Genomic DNA, 13851 nt, shown 5'->3' on the forward strand with positions numbered 1-13851 from the left:
TTTCAGTACTTCCAGCCCACCCTTGAAAAATCAGTACAATTTCCGGAGTAGTATAGACACCCGCCCCCGGCTGTATATTTAGTGCTCGTCCAGTCGTGGACAAGATTCCATCCTAACGACAGAAACATTCTGTAACGAAAAGGAGAAATCTCGATGGTTTCTTAGAAACAGAGTATCCAGTACCTACTATTTTTTGAATTTTTCCCCCAGTATACTTCTATTTACTTGTTAAAATATATTCACACAGGGCCGGGTTTAGGGGTTGGCCACATGGGCCGCTGCCCATGGCTGCAAATTTAGGGGGCGGCAACTTTTGCAATTTTTTTGAAATATAGCTATAAAGATAAATCGGATTCAGAAAAAAAAATTACAAACGAGAAAATGTGACAAAATCTCTCACTTCCTGAGTGTGTCTCTAATTTTGTCGCCTTTCTGTGATACAATAGACAGCACCTTTAATTAGTCGAGTTAAGACTAAGAGAGAAACCGAACACGGAATTTGGCCTGAAACGGCGCGGCGCAGAGAGCAATGATGACGAGAACTTGAGATGAAAAGGAGAAACCCTCGGCGCGGTACGGCCGCGGCGGTCGGCATGTAACACATATTAGCGCCTGCAAGACTGCATGAATACTTCACGCATTGCGTCAAAAACAGTGCGGTCACTGCGGTCAGCAGCGGGCGGCGTGAAAGGCATAGCGCCTACAAGACTGCATGAATACTTCACGCACTGCGTCAAACACAGTGCGTGCAGCAGCGGTCGGCGTGAAACGCATAGCGCATACAAGACTATAGGAATACTTCACGCATTGCGCCAAACACTGTGCGGTCAGCGCATCGCGGCGGCGAAAGTTAAAATTAATAGACCACATTTATGTTTGTTCTTTCCTAATTTTTTCGTTCATTTCATATAAATGGAAGGCCTTGTCCACACAGAGATAGGTTTACGGAACTTAACTTTCGCGCCAACTTCCGTGAACTTTTGCTAGTAGTGTTGACAGGGCTTTCGCAAAAAACGTGTCCAACACGGTAAACGCGTCTTAGGCACCCCTCCCTCTCCGGCACTTTCACTTGATGGTTTTTATTGATGTTTCAAAACGAATGAGAAGAGGGCGGCAAAATACAGGCGGCGGCAAGTAAGTGAATCCGGCCCTGTATTCACACGCATTTTTTTTAAGGAAATCAAGCCGAGGAGATACAATTTTCGATTAATTAAAAATCATCGATACTTATTCGCCGACGCACTTTGATCACCTAATTGAAACGACCACTGTCACTTCACTGACCCTTTCGTCGCTTGGCTGACATAAGGGCGTAACTACACATTGAGATGAGCCCGGAAAAGCATCGAGTTGTATGAACGACAGGGTTCATAGCAGAGTGTAGTTACGCCCTTATGTCAGGAGAGGGCGACGCTTTGACTCTCATGTGTACGCAAGAGATTTTTTGGGAGAGGCGATTGAGAGTGATACAATTTTACCTTACACAGACTTCAATGTCTCATTATGTGCGGCAAAAGAAGTACTGACAGCTCACTCTTTATTTACAGGTGGAGCCGTGAAGAAACTTTATACTTCAGCGATGACTGAGAACTGTGCTTGAGTAGCTGGTGGAAGCGCAATTTCCTAACATGCGTCGAGGAGAAAACAAGGATTCAAGAGTCTACTGCGAATTATCACCAAAATCATTGATTGAAAAACAAACGAATTTAAAGAAAGTCAAGGGATCTGAATAAAATAATTTTAAAACTCACAGCCGTAGAGAATTATTCTTCCCTCTCTCGTTTCCTCTTCTCGAATTAAAACTAGGCTTTATTGTCAATTTTTGAATATTTCGTTGAAAGGGCCACGGCAAATAACTTCAAGAATTTCACAAGAACATGGGCCACGGCAAATAACTTCAAGAAATTTCACAAGAACATTACACGGAAAAAAGTATTAGGAATTCCTCTAAAATGGTGGTGCAACCCCACTTCGTTGGATGATACGGATATGTTTTCGATTAATTGGGGTACTACCCCAAAAAATGTGCCTATCATCCGACAGCCCCTACCCGATACCCGTGCATCAGATTTCGAATTCTTATATTTCATTATTTTTTAAGCACTTCGCCCCTTCGGCCCTGACTCCCTGAGCCTCCCTGCCTACCCCTTCTGACTGGTGCGCGGTGCCGCTGATTTGTACTCTCCAACAGAGAGCGCTGCTAGTCCTCGTCGACAAGCCGGCCCGTGCACCCCCGTGTTGAATCTTAGCGCGGTCGAGCAATTTTCATGATCGTTTAATGCCAATTTAAAGTTTAAACAATAGCTAATTGGTCAATTTTTCTTTCTGATCTTAAATTTACTCAATAATTCACACCAATCAAATCCGTACAACATGCGAAAAAAAGGGATCAATACGACGGCAAACTCTCCGACAACAGGAGTACTAATTTTCTTCTTTAGCGAGTCAGTATATAATTCGGAACCTTTTCGGCACCCTTCGTACTCGCTTCGGCGGTACATATACTAAAATTGGAACGATACAGAGAAGATTAGCATGGCCCCTGCGCAAGGATGACACGCAAAATCGTGAAGCGTTCCACATTTTTTGGCAACTTTTTCTTCATGGAAGCATCTTTCTTTGCTTCCCAAGTTTTGACCCGATCTATGTGTTACCAAGTACCCATATTGTCATATATATGGACATAATACCTCAGTTTTGGATTCCTCGGTGCGGTGTCTATTTTCCTTCAAAATTTCATATGTGGCGAGGATTGAGGAAAGGACGGAGTACGTTGGAAAAAGAAGGGGAAAAAAGAAAGGCCCGATCCGATTGAAACGTCAAGTGAGAGGACCATGAACCATTGAAATCAACGTATTATTTTATTTTGGTTTTATTTAATTTACTTCTATTTGCTATTTAATTCTTTTGTTTTTTCATACTAACCCGGCATATATACTAAGTCATACTATGTCGAGTGTTGAAAGTCCGAAGAGAGCGCTTTAACCGATCGATAATGAGACTCGAGATTTCACGCTGTGGTGGTACAATATCCAACCACGAAAGGAATTAGGGAAACATGGGCTACCATAATTCACAGATCATAAGAAGATCATAAGATCATAAGATCAGAAAGGAACCGACTCACATTTTGGAAAAATTGAGTTATGAGTGGTTTTGAATCCAACCACTGCTTTACTCTCTATCGCCAAAAATTCAAAGTTTTTGTTGGAGCCAATTTTTCAGAAATTGAACTTGAAGTTTAACTTTTACATTGAGTCTTATGCAGGAGCTAAACTTTCAGACTCTTTTTCTCGGTTCAATCCCGATGTGGCTTGGTTCCTCTCTGTTTAACTCCAGTAACTCCTAACGGTGGTACAATATCCAACCACGAAAGGAATTAGGGAAACATGGGCTACCATAATTCACAGATCATAATATTAAAAAACTTACAGTGGAAAATATAGGTAAGAGCTCAAAGTAGGCACGAAAATTATGTATTGCCAGCATTTTATTTTGTCCTCATTCCATTGTTGAACCCAACTGAATGCACAAACGCACCACCGGTTTGAAGTATTCTGAGCGGAGGAATGAGAAATTGGTGGTTTCTTTCTTGTGGGATAGTATTGCAACACTGTGGAAATTATTTTCGGCAGAAAATCACGATTTCAATACAGGAACTTAAAAAATGTACTCGTCAATGTGGGTCCAGTCTTGGCTTTGGCTACATGTGTTCGTCGAACGATAAACATTTAACCTCACTTTTATAGCAAACGTAAATAAACAACAAGTTGATGAAGTTGACAAGTTGATCGAATTAACACAGAAAATACAAAATCAAAAAGGCTATTCTTGAGAGGGCAGTCGACTGTTTTACTTTCTTTCGTATCAGGAGGGTAAATCCAACTTTGGGATGAGATTTTCAACTCTCACTCCGACAAATAGGAAATTTGGTCGGTCGGGTAATGCCTGTAAATTTGAATTTGTTGAAATTTGGCATCAGCGTGACAATCATTCTTGGGGCGGATGTAATGCGGTCGTTGCTCACCAGGTAGAGTTGCCTCGCTGTAGAAATGCCTTGTCGTTCTGAATCGTAAAAATAAATTTATTTATGTAAAATGGATGCTCGAGGGTTTCAGAAAATCTAGAGGAGATTTTGAAGTATATTAAAAAATAAATGAAGGATCCCTCATTGGCCTATGAGGTTGGTGGGAAAGGGTGAAAAGTGGCAACTCGGGGAAAGAGGCGCAATGCATTCGGGTGCCCTGTTACGTGAGCCCTATACTCGGTATCGCTTCTCGGCCTTAATGGCTAAGATCAAAGTGTAGTATCTGTTCTTATCAGCTTAATATCTGATACGACCCGCACTGCGGGTCCAGTATATTAAACTTATTTTTGGAAACAGGCGGAGTGTTAGGGGCTTGCTCCACCTCTGCCACGGATCGGCCCGGTATTGCAGTACCGCCGGGATCGGTCCAATAATCTTTATCATCTCCCTCAAATACAAACAGACAAATTAAAACTTGTGCATTGTAAGTTGACTCCAGAAGTCCTCCGAGTCGGCCAATGCGGCCCTAGTGGATGACTTCCGTGCAAATATACGATGCACAAGCTTTTTACACAATTTAATCAATATATTCTACCATCATTAATCTTGAAGAAAAAATCCCTGGAGTTCTCGCCGCCGGGTCGCACCGTAGTCACCTTTCGTCCGCGAGTTGCATCAATTTTTCCTATCCACGAACGTTTCACTGCATGCAATTTTTCATATCACTGTCCTTCAGATCCCCTCTTCATCTGGGGAAATTTTTCGAAAAGTCCAAAATAATCATGTCCAATAGTTGTCGTTTTTTCTGGTCTATGCAAAGTCACCGTCTCGGTACCATTTTTCTGGCCATAATTTTGTGCAATAGCTCCACAGCAATAATGAGTTTGTGGCGTTGCTAACACTGCTAACAGGTTCAGCAGCGGTTGATGTAAAAGTTTCATTTGGCAAAATAGTACAGAGCTGCAATCGCGGATCAACTGCTTCCATATTTGGCTTTGAAGGAAGATCAATCAGCAAAATAAGTTAGTCTGATGATTACAAGACCATCTGCGTTGACGAAAAAAAATTAATTTTTTTTTTAAAAAAATTAAAAATAAAAAAAAATTCGTCGTAAGACCGTATGAGTCATCTTCCCATTGGTGTCTCCTTTTCTGGGATTATGGTATGTACCAATCATTACAAATTCGTATTACCAGTTGCAAAGCTGTGGTATGGCGGTATCCTCAGCCTTCCTGAATTCAGACCAAGTCACCAATGAGCGCTGAACAAGTTCCTTGCCGGTGAAGAGAAAAAAAAATTGTACAAAACTTGCAGCTATTTGGTGAAGGTACCAATTTTGATCGCAACTTGTACTTCGTCGGCATCAGTAGGATCTTCAAAAACAGATGACACATTCAATACTGTTGTCCAATGCATAATCACTTCAATAAGAGTAACTGCTGACAAAGTTGTTTTCAGAATCCAGATTAGTCAAGACTCGAGAATAGTTTGTACTCAGCAATTTGATGGTAGGTGGAACATTTTCAAGATAAGGCCCCACGGTAGCTGAGCGGCAATAATCTCCAAACTGAAAAATCGAGACGGGCTGGAAACGCTGATGTCGCAGATTTGACTCATTGCCCGAGGGACATGATATCATCACGCTGGCATGCATAGCTTGGGGCGCCTTCAACTATGGAGATATACTTCCAGAGTTACTTCTTCAGGTGTGCGCTCGACACGCATAACTTGGGGCGCCTTCAACTATAGAGATATACTTCCAGAGTTACTTCTTCAGGTGTGCGCTCGGCATGCATATCTTGGGGCGCCTTCAACTATGGAGATATACTTCCAGAGTTACTTCTTCAGTGTGCGCTCGGCATGCATAGCTTGGGCGCCTTCAACTTTGGAGATATACTTCCAGAGTTACTTCTTCGGTGTGCGCTCGGCATGCATGACTTGGGGCGCCTTCAACTATGGAGATATACTTCCAGAGTTACTTCTTCAGGTATGCGCTCATACCTGTTGAGCGCTTGAAGCAGAGTGCACATTTTCAGACAGTAAGCTCACTTCATTAGGCAGAATACAGGTAGCTTCTTAAACTTTAATGCTGTAAATTTTGCGGCACTGAGGATGAATTCGTCGTAGACCTCATAAACAGTCGAAAGTTTGACTTCAACATTGAAACTCTATAGATTTCTAAATGCTGAGATGTTCGAAGCACTTCGTTCTGGAAATCTGCAGGTGCCAACTCTTGTGGTTTTGATACCTGAAATGATTTTTCTTCTTGCTGGAGTTACAATCCTGTCTGATGCGTTCGGCGATTACCGGGTTGATTCCCGGCATACCGGCTGTGAAACGCAGACGTTGGATCGTTTTTTAATTCTGGACTCTCCGTCGTCCCATCAACTTGCGGTAGAGACCATCGTATGTATTGACGCTATTACTAAAGGTCATAAGAGGTCTGAAGTTCTGGCGATATTTCGGAACTTGAGCCAAGCGAGGCTCAACTTTGAAGAATGTCGGCAATTCCATAAGATCGAAACTTGTTTTCATTGGTGCAGCAAATATTGGCAAATATACCAGTAATGTGATTCACGATGAGTGCTCAACAAAATGTTTAGAGCCGTAAGAGCATAAAAGGTCGCTCCAAAACATCAGTGATGTAGTTCGTGTGAAGCACTCTGCCTTTGAACAAATGAGCGTAATGTTGCTTGAAAACAAGAATCATGTCATTTATATCGAGTGTTCATTAGGAACTGTTCGCAATTTGAAAAAAATTGCACCAAAATACTGATGATGTGGTGCAATTAGAACACAGAGTTCAACTTTATTCTAAAAGTGAATTAACTATCGTGTGGTTGTGGAAGTAAGGGGTTACTGTCCTTGACATCTTGAATGATGTATCAGTCACACGTCAAATGAGTCAAGTTTCTTAAAAGGCCTGATGAGTTTCGTAAGTAAACAACGCATGACGCAATCAACATTGCGCACTTTAGTAAAGAACTTGAGTGAATACTTAAGTTCAAATACTTTTTCCATTTTTTTTAGAGGGTGAATGCAGCCAATCATGGATGAGTAAAAGCAGCGACTTTAAATTTTTTTCATCCTTGTGACTTGATCCTAATTCGACCATTCGAAAGAGATGAAACTGCTGCGATGGATAAACGTTTCATTGGATAGGAAACGCAGTGCGTCGAAGAGTTATTCGATATTTTAGTCAGCCATTAGAGTGGCTGAAAACATTTTGTGGGGGCCAAAGCCCAGCGGTTGGAGCTTAGCAACTTGAGGAAAAGCTGTAAATTCGACCCGGCGAGAGAAAGGGATTCATGATGAAAGTACCTGAAAGAACAAACTTAAAAAAAAAAAAAAAAAAAAAAAAAAAAAAAACAAAACAACAAAACGCAAACAATACTTTCTAACTTTAAACAGTCGCAAAGAACAAACAAAATCAGTGTTACTGCGAAAATCGTAAGAATGAGCAATACAGTAAAAAATTGTAACGTCATTTTATTGTATAGTTTGACGTTCCGCGAAATCACTCTAAATGTCGGGACGTTGAAACTCCCCACGAAAAAAAAAAAAAAAAAAAAATTGATAACTAAAAAGGTATGAGTTTCCATTTAGTACTTAGAGGGTCTTTTTTTTACTCCAGTGAAAATCAACAAGCACAAAATGCCCGCTATTCTACATCCAACCCCCCCCCCCCCCCACCCGTATTGTGCGGGATCTTTCAGTAAATGCTGATTTCTTGAGACAGGAAAGTCATGCTGAAGACATTAAAATAAGTATCAGAATAAGAACATGACCATAAAGAAACTGTGGAGCATTTGTGTCTTTAATGGTCACAAAAAACGTTGCAATAGTAGCGCGTGAAAATACCTTTCAAGTTGGTCTTGAAATTCACTGAAAAATTTACTTGGATTTCGCGAGATAAGTTCCGCCGACAGCCCCTGGCGGTTAGGCAGTAATAATGGTGTCTTTGGCGACAAATAAAAAACGCATTTAGGTGCGATTGTTCGTAGAGTTACAGAATTTACAGAAACACAATAGCGCAGAAGAATATGCATGCAAAATTTTATTTTCCTTGAACCCAGCGTGATGCCGCTTCATCATTAAAGCTAACTTTATGCTTATTCCAAGCTTCCTCCCCCCCTCCCTCTCGAGAAATTCAGCTTAAATCAAGATGAAAAAAAATCTTGATGGTAAATTCAAGGATCAACAAACATGCTTGAGCCAAAGCCTTTTTTTTAATGGATGCGCAAAAAGATACAATTTAAGTCGCAAACGTGTTATTGAGCAAAATTCGATCTTTTTACAATGGACAGAACTTAAGCGTCAGGATAAAACAAAACAAAAAAGAGGAGAAAAAAATTGTAAAAAAAAGAAAAACAAAGGAAAACAATTAAAAACAAAACATTTTTGAACTAGAGATAGGTAACACAGGCAGGTCCGTCCGGTCCCTGACTGGAAGCATAATGGGCAACAATGTATGCGAAGGACGTCTGTATTCTTTACCAATATTTTTGACTTTTTCCAGTCATTTTTTGTTATTTTTTGGTAAAGCACTGTTTTACTTTCGAGAGAGTTTTACTTGCAGCGGTTTACCAAAAAATCAAACAATGTCAGGAAAAAGTTAAGAATATTGGTAAACAACAGACACTCGACAGCCATCGAGGAAGTTTACTCTCGGCTTGCAAGTCTGCATTCAATAAAGATCCTAACGGGTCTTGGGTATAACTGGGTTTTACAGCGCCAAAAACATAGCATGAGAATGAGTAACCCCAGAATCTGCGTGGAAACGTGAGAAACTTGGTAAAAAATTCCGCCGACAGCCCCGGACGGTTAGGCAATTCCAACAATCCCAGTCGCTGCGCAAGATGTGGTAAGTAAACGACCTGTATCAATATTCATTGGGCTCATCCAACATAAAAGAAAATATTGCAAAATTCTAAGGGGCTCTCGTTTCTGTTAAGATGCACTGGAAAAAAGAAACACATTGGATCTAGAGTCCAGACTCTTGAAAACATTCACAAGAAAAAGGACTCTCGATTCAATCAGATTTAAGCTTAGATCAAAAGGAAATCCGCTCAAATTAAGAGGCTGAGTTCTTGATTTAAGCTTAAATCTGATTGAATCAAGAGTATTTTTTCTTGTCGATGTTTTTAAGAGTCTGGACTCTAGATCCGATGTGTTTTTTTTTTCCCAGTGTGTAAGTATTGAACATACCTACTACCGTTGGCACTGAAAACGACACTTAAGTAGAATAAGTAGTGAGGAATTTATTCTCCTCTTCAGCGTTAACCTCGATGGAGTCAACGGACACGCCACAATCTTCAAGCAAACAGCGTATCTTACTGTGCCTGATATGGAGCCCAATGGAGTGAAAATACTATTCTAATTTGGTTTATTTAGTGGCTTGTGTCCTACTCACATTTACTTCCTTAATTGCCCTCACTGCCTGTTTCGTCTCTGCCTGCACACAGTACAGCGATTTCGACCAGGCAATGAGGGTCAATACTGGAATGCTAAAGAAAAGGACCGTATAAACCTTGGACGTTGTCGGATTTCTTTAGATGATATACAATTTCAAAGGGGAATTTGTCCTCCGAGGGAAAACTGTTGAAATTAAATATCACTGGAAAAAAACACATTGGATCTAGAGTCCAGACTCTTAAAAACATCGACAAGAAAAAGTACTCTTGATTCAATCAGAATCTAGCTTAAATCAAGAACCAAGCCGCTTAATTTAAGCGGACTTCGTTTTGATTCAAGCAAAAATCCAATTGAATCGAGAATATTTTTTCTTGTCAATGTTTTCAAGAGTCTGGACTCTAGATCCAATGTTTTTTTCCCATTGTGATTTTTTCAGTGACTAAATTACGTCCTACTCATATTTACTTGCATAATAGCCCTCACTGCCTGTTTCGTCTCTGCCTGCACACAGTACAGCGATTTCGGCCACGCAGTGAGGGCCAATACTGGCATGCTAAGGAAAAAGGCAGTATGAAACTTCCGACGTTGCCAGATTTCTTTTGATAATATACAATATGAGAGGGAAAGTGGTGAATTTTTCCCTCAATTTTTCAGAGAATTTTAATCGAAATTAAATCCAAAATATATCAGGGAGTTATATTTATAACTCATTTCAAAAATAATTAGTTTTTTGGATGGAACCAGGCAACATTTGAATGTTCATAGGGCCTTTTTCCTTAGAATAGTGGAATAGCTAATCTTAGTCACAGGAAAAAGGGTATTAACTGTCTGGCTATAATTGCTCCCCGAAAATTTAGTGACCTTCATACAAATTCCAGACAGTGGTAAACTAAATATGTAAGTACAAAATACGTGAGAACGACCTACAAAGCCTGAATGCCTGTTTCTTGTTAAATTTATTAGGAAAATAACACTGAAGCTGGTCCATTTCAGTAAAAGACCATTTTTGAACTAGGACAAACAGTCTTATTGTTAGCCTGTATAATATGCTGAAAAAATATTAGCCTATAATCTGCTGGAAAAAATTATGAAGAGTTGATCCTTAACGAACATTTGAGTTGCATGATAAACGAAAAATTAAAACTGCGGTGCGGAAGAAAAAAACCGTAAAACACGAGCACTTGCGAAAAAATGCGTAAACCATTAGAACGTTCAGAGTCAAAACCAACCTAAAAAATCTCTTGGATTTTAGAAAGAAGGGGGATGAGAAAATAAAATGTTACCCCATACCCTCTAGAAATGTTCCCATGATGCTAACCCCCTAAGTTCACGAAGGAAAAAACTAAAAAGCGACCTACTTTGCTAAGTCATAGGTCTTTGTTCGTCACAAATTCATCCAGAGTAATAGATGGCTAAACTTAAGAAAGATTGCCGCCGAGAAGAAACTTTGCGAAAATTAAAATATTCAAGGGTCAATGTCGTAAATGTAGACCCCGAGCCTGCTGAATTTTTTTTTTTTTTTTTTCTGAAGTCTTTCTGATGTAGGAGAACCGGGTGAAGAGAGACCTACCCCCCTATTTCTGAGCTCCCTGTTTGAGATTAAAAATTGAGAAAATCAGGGTATACATTAGTTACCTCATGAGAACTTATTACCCAAAGTTTCATCTCTATCACTGCAATAGAAAGTATTTTTTTAATTTTTTTTTCTTTTTCCCCATTTTTCATGCCTCTCTTTACCATTACGGAGTAAAGAGAGACGAGGTCTGGATTGCCTCTTATATTGCACATGAAAAATATGGCAGGGCAATGAGAGTGTTCTACTGATAGAGTTTGATTACCATTTCAAATTTCAGGTCAATCGGATAAAATGTGAATGAGTTACGGGGTTTTGAAATTGGACTGCGGGAAGTTCACAAATTCAATTCAAAAAGTGAAAATTCAAATTTTTATTAGAGGGATAAAAAACCGCAAAAATAGACCTTAAATATGGTCTTAACAGTATATTATGAAATTAAGCATTAAAAAATTGCTTAAGAGAACATTTTGGCTTTGAAATTAAGATAAAATTGACCGGTGGAGTGGTTTCAGGGTAGGTACCAGTTAAAGAATTGGATTTTTTCCTGATCTATTCTGATGTTAGAGGAATATTTGCCTGCTTAGCTGGCATTTTGACACTTGTCTCCTGGTTATATTTATGCTGCCAGACTTGTAAAGTAAATAGCATAAAACAAAAAATATAGCCATACAGTACATATCCTAAGCTACAAAATTATATAATTTTTTTTTTTTTTTTTTTGGAGTAAAATTTACTTTCCAAAATCCACGAAAACTGCGGCACGGAACGAACTTAAAAACACAGTTCAAAAAAAAGGTTATGTTTACATGCACTTCCCGCGGTCTGCTGTCGTCCGATCCGGTTCGGAATTTGTACAAGAACGTAGAAATGGACCAAGAGTTCATTCCTTCTTGTTTCATTACTTAAATCTCAAATGGGTAGCAGCAGGAGCAAAAGTCTCCCATTACCCCCGTCTCTCTTTACCCGGTTCTCCCCTAGGTATGGTCATAGTGGGTGCCTAGGCACAGGGACTCGAGGTGAGCTATAAGTTTGATTTCAAAGAGGGGCCTTGAGGTGAGCTCTCTCTAAGCTCGGTTTCCACGATCGAAATGAGCGCATCGAAATGGGTCATCCATGCAACTACTGAGAGGTGCCGATCAAAATTCATAGGTGCCTCTAAGTTTGTCTTACTTTTTTCTTTTTTTTTAAATATTTGTTTTGGGGGGGGGGGGGGCGAAGTTTCTTTATACCTTGGACAAGTGCGTAACACCTGCCACGCTTAGGAGGCGGGCCGCACCGAAATGAGAATGGAGGCCTCTCCTCATATAAAAGGGGAAAGTTTAGGAGAGGCGCTGAAAGGCCTCCTATGATATTCTTCGAAAAATTGGCCTCTTCTCATATAAAAGGGGAAAGTTTAGAAGGGGCGCTGAAGGGCCTCCTATGATATTCTTCGAAAAATTGGCCTCTTCTCATATAAAAGGGGAAAGTTTAGAAGAGGCGCTGAAGGGCCTCCTATGATATTCTTCGAAAAATTGGCCTCTTCTCATATAAAGGGAAAAGTTTAGAGGGGGCGCTGAAGGGCCTCCTATGATATTCTTTGAAAAAATCCAAGGGGAGTTCCGGTGGGGCCATAAAAATTATGTCATAATGACTCCTAGCGGAGCCCTCTCCGTTAACGATTAGAGGGCGATGGCCCTCTGGTTAGGGCCAGTCCGCCTCTGGGAGGGGGTAGCGCCCTCTCCCTTGTGTTTTTTTTGAAGGCCTCGATAACTTTCCCGCTTTTTTTTTAAATTTATTCGGAAGCGAAGAGCAATTGCGCCTCCGTTCCCATGCGAGCGGGAAAAAACTGAAAATTTCGGAGCCAGCGTCCCCCCCCCCCTTCATGACACCACTGAAGCAGGGTATTACAGGGTATCTTATGACAAAAAGTAGAGGCACCACTTAATTTTGATCGGCAACACGATCGCATCGTCGCATCGGGGACCCAATTCGACGGGCTCGTGTCGACCGTGGAAACCCAGCGCCACGCCCTTGACACACGTTCGAAGTGAAACTTCGAAGTGGTGGCTGCTCAGCCGAGTCTCGACATGGATCCCATCAAAGCAGAGCGCCCCGCGCTCTGCTTCGGCAGACCCATGCCGACACTAGGCCAGACAGCCACCATTTCGGAGCGTCACTTGGAACGTGTAACCAGGGCTTAGGCCCCGGGATAGTTCCGCTGTCGCCGCGACTTGCTCTCGCGGTCGTAGCGCCGCAACAACGATCGCCGCTCGGCCAGCTCCGGCGAGGGGTCCGTCCGCAGATCGCGCCCGGACCTGCGGGCTCCGACCCTGTGACGGTGCCTGAAACCCTAGGAATCGACTGCCGCATGGACACAGGTTACCCGAGGCAATCGTCGCACGAGCGAATCTCGAAGGGATCCCCGTCCGAGTGGAGCGCACCACCGCTCGCCGGTGAGCACCGGTGAGCGTTGATGAGCTCCACTTGGTCGGGGGTCCGATCGGACACATGCTCGTGTAACGAGAGCCTTGAAGTCAACGGTGAGTCCACGCGGTTCGTCTGACCGTCGGATGAGCGATACGTCGAACAGCCTCCCGGACGCTCTGTCCGGAGACCGAGCGTCCGGCGGACTGCTCGGCGGAGCGCTCGTCCGGCCGTCGGGCGAACTGTGTGGACGCACCTGCGTGAGAAAAACAATATTAAATTAAATTAAAGAACAAATAAAATATAAACAAAATATACTTACCTTCTTACCTAGAGATGGGAGAGAAAAATGATATTAAACTAAAGAAAATAAACAAAATATACTTACCTAAGTTACTTACCTTGTTACCTAAAGATGAGAGGGAAGTAA

At 41.5% G+C, this 13851-nt stretch overlaps 2 non-coding genes across 2 annotated transcripts; both read left to right on the forward strand.

Moving 5' to 3' along the window:
• The first annotated feature begins 2480 nt into the window (after positions 1-2480).
• Positions 2481-2587, forward strand: LOC140225987 (U6 spliceosomal RNA). Its single transcript, XR_011900795.1, has one exon. It is a non-coding gene; the product is annotated as a U6 spliceosomal RNA (small nuclear RNA).
• A 1682-nt stretch (positions 2588-4269) lies between these two features.
• LOC140225986 (U2 spliceosomal RNA) lies at positions 4270-4463 on the forward strand. The gene has a single exon (XR_011900794.1). It is a non-coding gene; the product is annotated as a U2 spliceosomal RNA (small nuclear RNA).
• Positions 4464-13851: the final 9388 nt, after the last annotated feature.

This window comes from Bemisia tabaci, unplaced genomic scaffold (genome assembly GCF_918797505.1).
Source record: "Bemisia tabaci unplaced genomic scaffold, PGI_BMITA_v3".
NCBI classification, from domain to species: Eukaryota; Metazoa; Arthropoda; class Insecta; order Hemiptera; family Aleyrodidae; genus Bemisia; species Bemisia tabaci.